The sequence below is a fragment of the Sceloporus occidentalis genome, unplaced genomic scaffold (assembly GCF_023333645.1).
Source record: "Sceloporus occidentalis isolate IW3139 unplaced genomic scaffold, rSceOcc1.0.p SCAF_2, whole genome shotgun sequence".
In the NCBI taxonomy this organism is placed as follows: Eukaryota; Metazoa; Chordata; class Lepidosauria; order Squamata; family Phrynosomatidae; genus Sceloporus; species Sceloporus occidentalis.
In genome coordinates this window covers 233,044,479-233,055,977 of record NW_028316982.1, presented here as the reverse complement: position 1 = coordinate 233,055,977, position 11,499 = coordinate 233,044,479, and the positions used below count along the sequence as shown (strand labels likewise).

The following is an 11,499-nucleotide window of genomic DNA, read 5'->3' as shown; positions in this document are numbered from 1 at the left end:
ACATTGTGCATGCAGAAAGTCCGAGAGAAATTTTGCAAGTTGGAACAAGACCACCTTTGGAAAGGAGTGCTCTCAAAATGGAGGATTTAAAGTCTAAATGGACCTTAAATCCTCAATTAGTCTTTTCAATAAAGATAATGGCAGCTTCTGCCAACCGAGAAGTTTGAAAGCATATAAAGTCAAGTAGATAAATAGGTACTACTTCTCAGTGGGATGGTGGCAGCATTGGGTGCAGACATGCTGGCCACATGACCACCAGAGCACAGTGAACAGATAACAATATACTTTAAACTTTAAACAAAGTAGCATTAAGCCTGAACAGCTAATAAAATGAGCTCTTCAGGTTTTTTTTATCTGCAAAAATTCTAATAACACTATCAAAATCAATTTCTCTGGCAATGCTTGATTCAGTAGTCAGTCTTGCTAAATAAACAAGTCATGTCTGAAACATGGTAGACTTTCAAAAGTTTTTGTTAATTTTGAGTTTGCTAAAAGATCTTTCTGTTTGTGCTACTGCAATTGAAATTGTCAATAATACTCTGGAATTAAAACAAACATTTTGAAATACCTCACAAACCTTGTAGTCATTTAATGCATTTAGCAATTCTAAATGTATCAGTTCTGGTTTTACAAATTTTGCTGCATGTACTAGCAGTAAATGTTGCATTTCTGTTGCAAAATGTTAATTATTAAGGTCAGCAGGATAATGGTGTGCAAACTCTTTCAACTTTTTTTCCAGTTCACTTCCAGACACTGTGGGATATTTTCACAAGAAATCAAAATTTTCAGACAGCTGCTTAATAGCATTAAAATCTACCTTTAATCTGAAATAACATTATCGATTAAAGTATAACACATATTTTTTTAAAGTAGGCCTTTTCTGGTAAATACTCTGTGTCAGCCATTTCCACCAGGTTGGCATCAGGTGTTGTGTTATCATACAGTCTTCTCTTTCGACTCACACCACCATGCCCATGGGAGATGCCATCTCTTTGGCTTCATTCCAGATGCTTTTTCAGTTGTTTCATGACTTCATCAAATCTTCAAGGGGAATTTCAAAGTTAGATCCAATGTGGCATCTCTGGCTGGAATGAAATTGTTAACAATATCTATTGAAGCTGGTACTTTATTGTATCTATTGGTACTTTATACCAAATAGCCGGTATTAACACACAAACAAGACTTTTTGGATATGCTAATGCACCCTTCATTCCTTGTCTTAGCTGTTAAATTAAGCTCTAAAGGATCTTGCAGTGCTGACTGAATGTTGGCAAGGTGGGAGACAAAAGGTTTGATACTTTCAAGTCTGTCAGATCACCTCATTTCTGACATTTAATGAAGAGAACAACCTATGGTTTTTTTTCAGTAATGCCCATCATTTAGGACAAGAGCTAAACAAGTTATAAATCATTTGAATTGTTTCGAAATATGTTATGACTTCCAGTATGCACTCTACTGCATTGTTTCAACAACCAGATCAACAACCAGGATTCAGAAATCTGTTTAAATCTGTTTTTTTAATATTAAAATTTATTTAATAATAATAATAATAATAAAATCTAAGACTGTATCTACACTGTGGAAGTCGTGCAGTTTGACACCACCTAAGCTACAATACCTCAGTGCTATGGAATCCTGGGATCTGTAAAACTTTCTGACAGACAAAGCTAAATATCTAAGAAAACTGCAAATCTCAGAATCCTATAGCGTTTGGCCATGGCAGTGAAAGTGGTGTCAAACTACATTACAGTCGGCCCTTCTTATACACGGATTTTTTATACACGGATTCAAGCATCCACGGTCTGAAAATGTTCCCAAAAAGTATAAATTTACCTTGCTTTTCCATTTTTTATTAGGGACACCATTTTGCTATGTCATTATATGTAATGGGACTTGAGCATACACGGATTTTGTTATACACGGGGGATCTTGGAACCAAACCCCAGCGTATAACAAGGGTCCACTGTACTTCTGAAGTGCAGATGCAGCCTCAGTAAATACACCCCATTGCATAGGGTGAAATGATCTGTTTGTTTCATGGGAAAAAATAGATAGGTCGCAGTAAAAAGCCAAGAAAATATATGAAGATAGCCTTTGTAAAACAATGCAATGCAAGGGGCCTGTGTGGTTTGTTTTTTGAAGAAGGGGGTCACCAGAAATTCATGTCCCCTTGTTTGGGTCTCTGGGCCCCATCCCGATATACCAGCTGAACCCTCCTCTTCTAGACCCTGCCAAAGCATCATGGTTCACGTGCAGCTAGAATAGAACTTCTATCTGGATTTAGTTTGTTGTGACCAGATTGTGGAAGTGTTTATTTTTTTTTAACTACAAACTACAACATCCAGAATACCACACCATACTGACTTGTGCACCTGGGGAACAGTAGACTTACCAAGTTTTTCCAAGCTCTGGCAATGTGTGAGGCTTTCCCACTCCTCTTTCTCTTATTAGGAGGCAAGATTTTGTTTAAGCAAATGAAATAGATGTAACCTTGAGAAACATGCCTGCATCAGCTTTCTGCCCACTTGATTCAGGGGCTTTTGTTTCCAGTGGTTGTGGTTTTTTAAGATGCCTTTTTCCTTGGCTCAAGTTACTAACCACTACAGAGAACCTTATCTCATAGGGTAAGACTTTGGAAACACTCTTGGAAAGCTTATTTTTCTCCTTCTTCCTCCATGTGCAATTGTTTTAATGTTAATTATAGCTGATCATTTATTAAAATAGCTTGAGGAATATAATAATTTTCATATTGCAGCTGTTCAAACATGCATTTCCCTACTAGTTCACATAATGTGGTGGCAAGCAGTTTGTTGTTGTATCCATTTTCCATTAAGATATCTCTTTCAAAGCTTTCAGACATTTCCCAGACATCCTTGAAGATGTGTGAAAATATCTCATTCATGTTTTTGTATATACCAATGAATATTCCAATGAATGACATTACAATCATGAAATCTGTTAAATCCAAAAGATAGCCAAGTCTACATTTCATCTAACTATTTGGGGGCAATGCACTCAATCACTGCAAAGTCACATGCTGAGTCCTTCCTGGTTCCCCATCCATTCATAAGAGGAAACGTGTTCACAATGCAAATAGCAACATTGCAGTTGGTGCACAAAAGAGCCCTGGTGGCTCAGTGATTAAATGCCAGTACTGCAGTCACAACGTAGTGAGTTCAATCCCAGAAGGCTCCAAGCTGATTCAGCCAGGTGTTAGGAAGGATCAAATTAGGGGAATTTTAATTAGCTCAAATATTACGAGAGGCGTGTCCTAACAACGCACACAGCGGGGTCGTGTCCCTATGTGTATACCAGAGGTCATCTAGTTCAACCCCAAGAAACAGAGACTCGAATGCCAAAGGAGGTGCAATTAAAATATGAACATTTATTAAAGCCACACAACAAAAGGTATCTCGCACACACACACACACACACACACACTCAATGCTAAAGCGAGGGAGGGGTGAGTTCAGGAGTAAAGGAAAAGGAGAGAGGCACCATTGGGAATATTTACCTTCGAAGTTTTCTCCAAGGTGATGGATTGAGGGATGGTGGATGGTGAGACACGGCCGCGGGAACGGGAAAAGAAAGTGGCGGCCGTGGTGGCTAGGAGCTGAGTTCCGGCAGGCAAAGCTAACTAGAGGCCTAGTGACAGTGAGCTTGGCTTCGCTCAAGTGATTTCAGTGGAGCAAAATGCTCAGGGAATGCAAGCTCGGAGCAGGATGCTCTACAACCAGGGACCTCAGGCTCGAAACTGAATCGACAAGCCCAGAAATCAGGCTCGGAACTTCTGTTCTACAAGCCCACTGAAGGGTTGGAAGCGGGGTCCTTATATACTGCTAAACATAACCTCAGGCTATGGCAGCCTGGCGAACAAAAGGCTTGATGACTTATCTTTGTCTAAGCTGAAACGTACACAATGGATATACAAAGCATAGGTCTGCCACTTATTCAGGAGGGGACAAATATCAAGATGGCTGAGCCATTTAGGTTAATCACTGGCGCATTAAGGAGGGAGCCATAGCTATTGTCATCCTATTGTCAGGTAGCTTGCGAATCCTGTCTAGCAACTCCCAAAATTGCTGCTGAAAGGTTTAAATCTACCTTTTTCCTGTGACCATGCCTAGCAAGGGCTGCTGGCTACATGGTCTGCTCGCTTTGGGGATAATGGTGGCTAGCGATGGGGTCAGTCAAGGGTCATGGCTTCAGATCGCATGGCACCCAAAATTTATATAAAACCATAATTGATAACACAGGCATCCATTCATAGATCAGTAAAATGAGTACCCTGCTTGTTGGGATGCTTAGAGAGTGCTTAGTTCATTATGAAGAGGTATAGAAATGTAAATGCTATTGCTAAACACTAAAGATCTCAATTTCATTCTATTTCAGCATTTGAGCAAGTACCTCTTCATGCTTTCTAATTTATCACAGGTGCCAGAGTAGGCAAAGTGCCAATCTGGTGCCACATGCAGCCCATCAAGCCTTTTATGGTGGTCCTTGGCTTCTTTAGTTTCCTCAGTTCTTAGACTTGCTGTTTTTTATTTGAATTGCACTTTTTTCTATTTCTCATATTCTGAACTTGTTTTTATTGTATATTATTGTATATTATTGTATAATATACAATAATTATATAATTTTAAATCTGGTGAGCTGCAATGAACCCCTTTTGCAAAACTCACACTGTCTGAGGATCTTGAATAATTTACATTAAAGGTTTTCCTCAAATTCCTACCCTATTTCTTTCCCTCTTGGCTTCTCTCTCTCCCTACTTTTCTCATTCTGCTTGTTACCTATCTCTTCCTTTAGTGGATCTGCTTAGGTTGGAGCTTAGAGCAAAAAGCTAAAGCTATCAAAATAACATCCTACTATCCCTTTCAATTTCCTTTGCAAAAATATATTCAATCTTCTAAGTAACCTCGACAGACCAGCAATAAATGCCGGCATTGGGGAGGAGTGGGGGTGTGGCAACTGCATGCGCATGCCCCAACTCCGCTCCCATGTCAGTGGGATGCTGCGCACCCCACAGGGTGCTATGGCACCCTTTCTGAGGCGCAAAAAGGAACTGCTTTTTGCAGCTCCTTTTTTCACCACAGAAAGGCCAGATCTGTTCAGCCCCTAAGTCCCAATTTCAATTAAGTGATACTTATAACTTAGTAGGACAGGAATGCTCCATCCACTTTTAATAATCTAATCTTCCCCAGATAATCCAGCAGAGAAATGCATAGGTTTTTCAAATATAATTCCTTCTTATGCAGACTTCAACCAGTTTTTTTTAGAGTCAGGATTCACTTATTCAAGATGTCACAAACTAACATTGAGAATCCATGCTCTTCAAAGTGATCTATGCAAATTGCACTTATTGATTGTAAGTAGAAAGGCAGAAAAGATTCAGATATGAAGGAAAATATTGTGCATTAACTCAGAGGATCTCAACCCATTTCTGATTTGAAATTTCTCTTCATTAATTCAGTGATCTTTGTAACTATCCATGTATTAGTCTATTTGTGGTGGATCAGTGTGTTCTAACTGCAGTTCATCACTCTTTATTAACCTTTAAGAAGCAGCATTTGAAGAGTGAATGAGATATACATGTTGGTGGGGCCAAAAAGTAAAGAGAAATGCAGCTGTGACAAACTGAACTGAAGAGGTTGTAAGATGAGATCCCATGCTTTTGGATAGTCTTTCCCAACGTGATGGTTTGCAGATGTGTTGGACTCCCACCATTGCCAGAAAACACTCTCATTTTGGGCTTTGTAGTACGTGCAGGGGGAAAAATTCAGGCTGGAGGCAGGCACCTTTAAAGGACAAAAAGAATGCTTTGGAAGGAGCCAATTAAAAAATGTGTTCCCCTTAAGGTCAACTGTAACAATCTCCATGCCCTTCTCTGTAATACCCATGACCTGGCCCCATATCTACATTTTTACCAATGAGTTAATTAACTATAACTTGACTAATTAAACATTTCAATTATTGGTGCTTGTGGCAGTGAATTAAAATTTCAATTTCTAATATTTAACATTATTTTATTTTTTTATGTAAAGTTGTCATACCCCACTCTTCAGTCACAAAGGCTCTTACAGGTTGATAATTTCATAGAATCATAGAGTTGGAAGAGACCACAAGGGCCATCCAGTCCAACCCCCTGCCATGCAGGAAATCCAAATCAAAGCATCCCCGACAGATGGCCATCCAGCCTCCGTTTGAAGACCTCCAAGGAGGGAGACTCCACTACACTCCGAGGAAGTGTGTTCCACTGTCGAACAACCCTTACTGTCAGGAAGTTCCTCCTAATGTTGAGATGGAATCTCTTTTCCTGCAGCTTGCATCCATTGCTCCGGGTCCTAGTCTCTGGAGCAGCAGAAAACAAGCTTGCTCCCTCCTCAATATGACATCCCTTCAAATATTTAAACAGGGCTATCATATCACCTCTTAACCTTCTTTTCTTCAGGCTAAACATCCCCAGCTCCCTAAGGTGTTCCTCACAGGGCAAGGTTTCCAGACCCTTCACCATTTTAGTCGCCCTCTTTTGGACACACTCCAGTTTCTCAATGTCCTTTTTGAATTGTGGTGCCCAGAACTGGACACAATATTCCAGGTGGGGCCTGACCAGAGCAGACTAGAGTGGCACTATTACTTCCCTTCAGCTAGACACTATACTTCCATGGATGCAGCCTAAAATCGCATTGGCCTTGTTAGCTGCCGCATCGCACTGTTGACTCATGTTCAACTTGTGGTCTACTTGGACTCCTAGATCCCTTTCACATGTTGTCTCCTTAAGCCAGGTGTCCCCCATCCTATATCTGTGCATTTCATTTTTTCGCCCTAAGTGCAGTACCTTACATTTCTCCCTGTTGAAGTTCATTTTGTTAGCTGTGGCCCAGCTTTCTAGTCTATTCAGGTCATTTTGAATTTTGATCCTGTCCTCTGGAGTATTAGCTATTCCTCCTAATTTGGTGTCATCTGCAAATTTGATAAGTATTCCCCCAATTTTTTCCTCCAAGTCATTGATGAAGATGTTGAACAGTACTGGGCCCAGGACAGAGCCCTATGGAACACCACTGGTTACTTCTCTACAGGATGAAAAGGTGCCATTGTTGAGCACCCTTTGGGTTTGCCAGTCAACCAATTACAAATCCACGTAACAGTTGCCTTGTCTAGCCCACCTTTTACAAGCTTGTTTGCAAGAATGTCATGGGGAACCCTGTCAAAGGCCTTACTGAAATCAAGATATACTATATCCACAGCATTCCCTTCATCTACCAAGCTAGTAATTTTATCAAAGAAAGAGATCAGATTTGTCTGGCATGATTTGTTTCTCTGAAACCCATGTTGACTTTTTGTGATTATGGAATTGCTTTCTAAATGTTCACAGACTCTCTGTTTAATTATCTGCTCTAGAATCTTTCCTGGTATAGATGTCAGACTGACTGGACGATAATTGTTTGGATCCTCTTTCTTCTCCTTTTTGAAGATGGGGACGTTTGCCCTCCTCCAGTCTGCTGGGACTTCTCCTGTTATCCAGGAGTTTTCAAAGATTATTGCCAATGGCCCCGATATTACATTTGCCAGTTCTTTTAATACCCTTGGATGTAGTTCATCTGGTCCTGGTGACTTAAATTCATTTAGATTAACAAGGAATTCCTATACTATCTCTTTACTTATTTTGTGCTGAAATTCCCCTATTCTGTCCTCTGCTCCTTTATCCTCAGTTTGAGTTCCCTTTGCCTTTTCTGAGAAGACTGAGGCAAAGAAAGTGTTAAGTAATTCTGCCTTTTAATAATAATAATAATAATAATAATAATAATACGTTTTATTTATAGACCGCTATTCCGCAATTATCATAGCGGTGTACAGTAAAAATTGAATACAATACAAATACAAGGTGACAATTAAAGGAGGTAGAAGTCTCGTCCTTCAGGCAGTCCCTGATGTTGCTGGGTCTGCCTGATCGCTCCCTCTCAGGCCAAGATGACAGTTAAAGGAGGGAGGGGCCTCTTCCCTCAGGCTGTCCCTGATGTTGCTGGGATTTGACAATCCTCTGTCCCCAGGCTTACAATCTAAAAGGAATGCAATGGTGAAGGGGATCAAGTACAGCCGATACTGCTGATTCTTCTCTCCCTCCAAGAACAGGGCTAAACCTCCAGAATAAGATTCATGATAATGTTAGCTACAAACAATCTAAAAACAATGTAATTTTTTCTCATTGAGCAGCGGTAGTAATAGCAATAGCATTTACATTTCTATACTGCTTAATAGTGAACTCAGCACTCTCTAAGAGGTTTACAACATGTAAGCCAATTGCCCCAAACAAGCTGGGTACTCATATTACTGACCTACAAAAGGATGGAAGGCTGAGTCAACCTGAGCCCTATGGGACTGAACTCATAACATTGTGGCTGCAGTACTGGTATTTAACCATTGTGCCACCAGGGCTCCAAGTGGTGATCTTTGTGGTAATTCATCTCATTCATATTGCTTTGTTTTGAAGTCTGCAAATTCCATTCACCCAATTATTGGCATTCTGGTAGCTAGCAATCTCTTTAGGTCTTCCATGAAATGCACAGGGCTCCTGCTAATAACATTTGTTTTTATCTTCACCTATAAAGTTGATTCTTTGTGAATAAGGCATTTTCAAATTTCCCCCTTACACTTATACTACAAGATAGTCTACAGAGAACTCCAGATCACCCACAGATGTAGAATGAGCAAATGAATGCAGAGCTAATAACTATATTATTTTCCTACTTTTAGTATACCTTGATTTTTTTTTATGTGCATTGATTCCTTTATTATTTCTGGCAATAGAGGTAACAACAAACTCTTGTTTACATTATGAATCATTCTAATAACTTGTTAGTGAAAGGGCACATGAAGGGACCATACTAGGCTATATGTGGAATACATGATAGATAATACAAGAGAGTATGCTTATCAAGTTTGCAGATGACACCAAATTAGAAGGATTAAATAATCTTCCAGAAGGCAGAATGGGGATTCAATTATTCAGTTCAAAAGAACCTCAATGGATCGAATTTCTGAGCCAAAATTAACCAAACAAAGTTCAATAGGGATAAATGTAATTCCTTATATTTAGGTGAGAAAGTGATAGGTATAAACATAGGATGGATGACACCTGGGTTCACATCAGTACATGTGAAAAATCTTGAAGTCTTCACAGAATGCAAGCTAAACATGAGTCAATAATGTGATGCAGCAGCCAAAAAAATCCAATGCAATCCCTATGAGAAGACGGAGGGGTGACAAGATAGTCATCATTAAATATCTAAAGGGATGTCTTGGAGCAAGCCTGCTTTCTACTCCTTGGGAGATGAACCAGTGGGTTCAAATTACAAGAAAAGAGATCCCACCTAGGAAGAATTTATTTACTGTAATTTCTTTATTGTAACAACTGCTTGACAGTGGGATAGCCTGCCTCAGAGGAAGGCAGATGGCCATCTCCCAGGAGTACGTAGTTGTGTATTCTTGCATGGCAGAATGTTGAATTAGATATCCCTCTCTGTAGTATTTCATGGGTTCCCTCCTACTCACACTTGCAACAGTAAAAACCACAGAGAGATTCCCAATCAGCACTTGAGCTACATGTGCAAGAAAGAAGGACTTAATTGCTCCCTTTCCTATATAACATGGAATCTAGTGGGTCCTGGGGACAATTTTCTACCCCTGAGACCCTCTGTGGGCCAGAATGTCTGCCAAAAAATAAAACAAAACCACAACAACCCCTAAGTAACCAGATGTGTCCAAAGGTCCACTTCTGATTTTGAGGAAAAAAATTAAAAAGTTAAAACTGTATTAGGGGTCTGGGACTTATTTAAAAGGTGAATTACCACTCTGGGAGACTTTCAGATGAAGCAGTTCCTCCCCAACCACCACCTCTTCTTCCATAGCCAAATAAGGGAGGTCCAAGGAGGGAATCTGGAGGGACTACAAAAAAAGAAAAACATCCTTGAAGGGGTATATGAAGGGGTACCCAGCTCTCCATACAACAGCCCAACAATACAGTACCTCATTACTTAACTGCATTTTTAGAAACAACAATGAGATACATCAAATGTATTTTAGCTGTTTGTGTATCATCTAATTTGGTCCAAAGAATCATTAAGAACACACTATTGAATTTACCTAGCAAGAAATTCTTTTGCATGTGAACAAAGTTCATTCTGAGTAAACACAGAGAGGATTGTGCTGTGGGAGAAAGTAAACAACAAATCTTTTTCTCTGAAGTCCTGTTGAGTCTAGGTGAACATACTGTGGTTAATCCTCTGGTCAGCTTGATTTCCAGCTTACATTTTAAGATGTCCAGCATTTAATTTAGTGAAATTAACAATGCAAACCTATATTTAATAGATATCCTGTTACCTGGGAAGTGGTTGTGTAGACCTCAAGTTTTCTCCATGCATTCTCAAATACAATTGTTTTAAGCAGACTCAAGAGCTCATGACATAGTAATATTATTCATTGTGAAGGTGCTACAATGTATTTTGTTGTTCAGAGAGAAATACGTTACACTAGTTAACATTCATTATTATGAAAAATAGAATTCTCCCATTAGCATAATTTCTTTTCACAAACTTTCTCATTCTTTGTTGACTGATCAACATCTCCAGAAGAAAGAGATATGGACAGAGTTTGAGTAACAAAACTACATTATTCCAAATATTTCAGAAGACACTTTGAAAAATATTAATGTTGTCATAAATCAGAGCAGCTAGTGGAAGAGGGTTGGCTCACAATAGCATTGATTTTTTAAAAACAAAATTGTTGCTATACCATAATTTAGGATATGATGGTTTTAAAAGTTATTTTAGAAAATAAGAGACAGCTTGGTTCTATTTCAGGAAAAAAAATTCAAGAACTCTTGTGGGACAATGCTCACAATCAGTTCTTAAGACCTAAAAAGTGCTAAAGCCTTCAAATCTGTCACTATTATTAAAAGTCTGGATTTTATTCTTCTCAAACTTGAAACCAAGTACTTTCATTTCTATCAGAACAAGACATCCATCTTCAAATAAATAATTGTCATTTCTAGACTTGTTCTTGCTTTTGGAGTTTGTTTTGTTTTGTGTGGAAAGCTGCTCAAAGACTGAGGGGCCATTCAGACTACCTTTTGTACCGAATTGTAACCCAGATTAAAAGTTGGAAGTTCCCATTGGCATCAGTTTAAACACATCAGAATTAGGGTCTTTCACACCTGATCCAGGGCAAATCCCCCTTAGAGCGTTTTTTCCTAAAGTGGATTATTTCATGTGTCTTTTAGGAAAACCCGTTTCTTCCTGCTGCCAGCAGACGATAGAATGTGTCTGCTTGTGCTACATTTTGTTTGCTTGCTGCCGGCATGGCACCTCACTTTGCAAGTGGCATTTTTAAAAAAATTATTTTGTGTGTGTGTGTGTGTGACAGAATATGCGAATGCTTGTGTTTCCTTTTAAATTTGGCAAATTGATACAATGTGTGAATGCTTTTGCTACATGTGTATAT

At 39.2% G+C, this 11,499-nt stretch overlaps 1 long non-coding RNA gene across 2 annotated transcripts in view; it reads right to left on the bottom strand.

Annotated features, from left to right (window-relative positions):
- Positions 1-864: 864 nt before the first annotated feature.
- LOC149319808 (uncharacterized) overlaps positions 865-11,499 on the bottom strand; it is a 58,409-nt gene continuing 47,774 nt past the window's right edge. The window contains exon 4 of one of the 2 annotated variants that reach the window (XR_016279896.1): positions 865-1,085. This is a non-coding gene — a long non-coding RNA (uncharacterized LOC149319808). Of the gene's footprint in view, positions 1,086-9,858; positions 9,946-11,499 lie in introns of those variants that run through there. The other variant, XR_016279897.1, reaches the window with a different exon arrangement.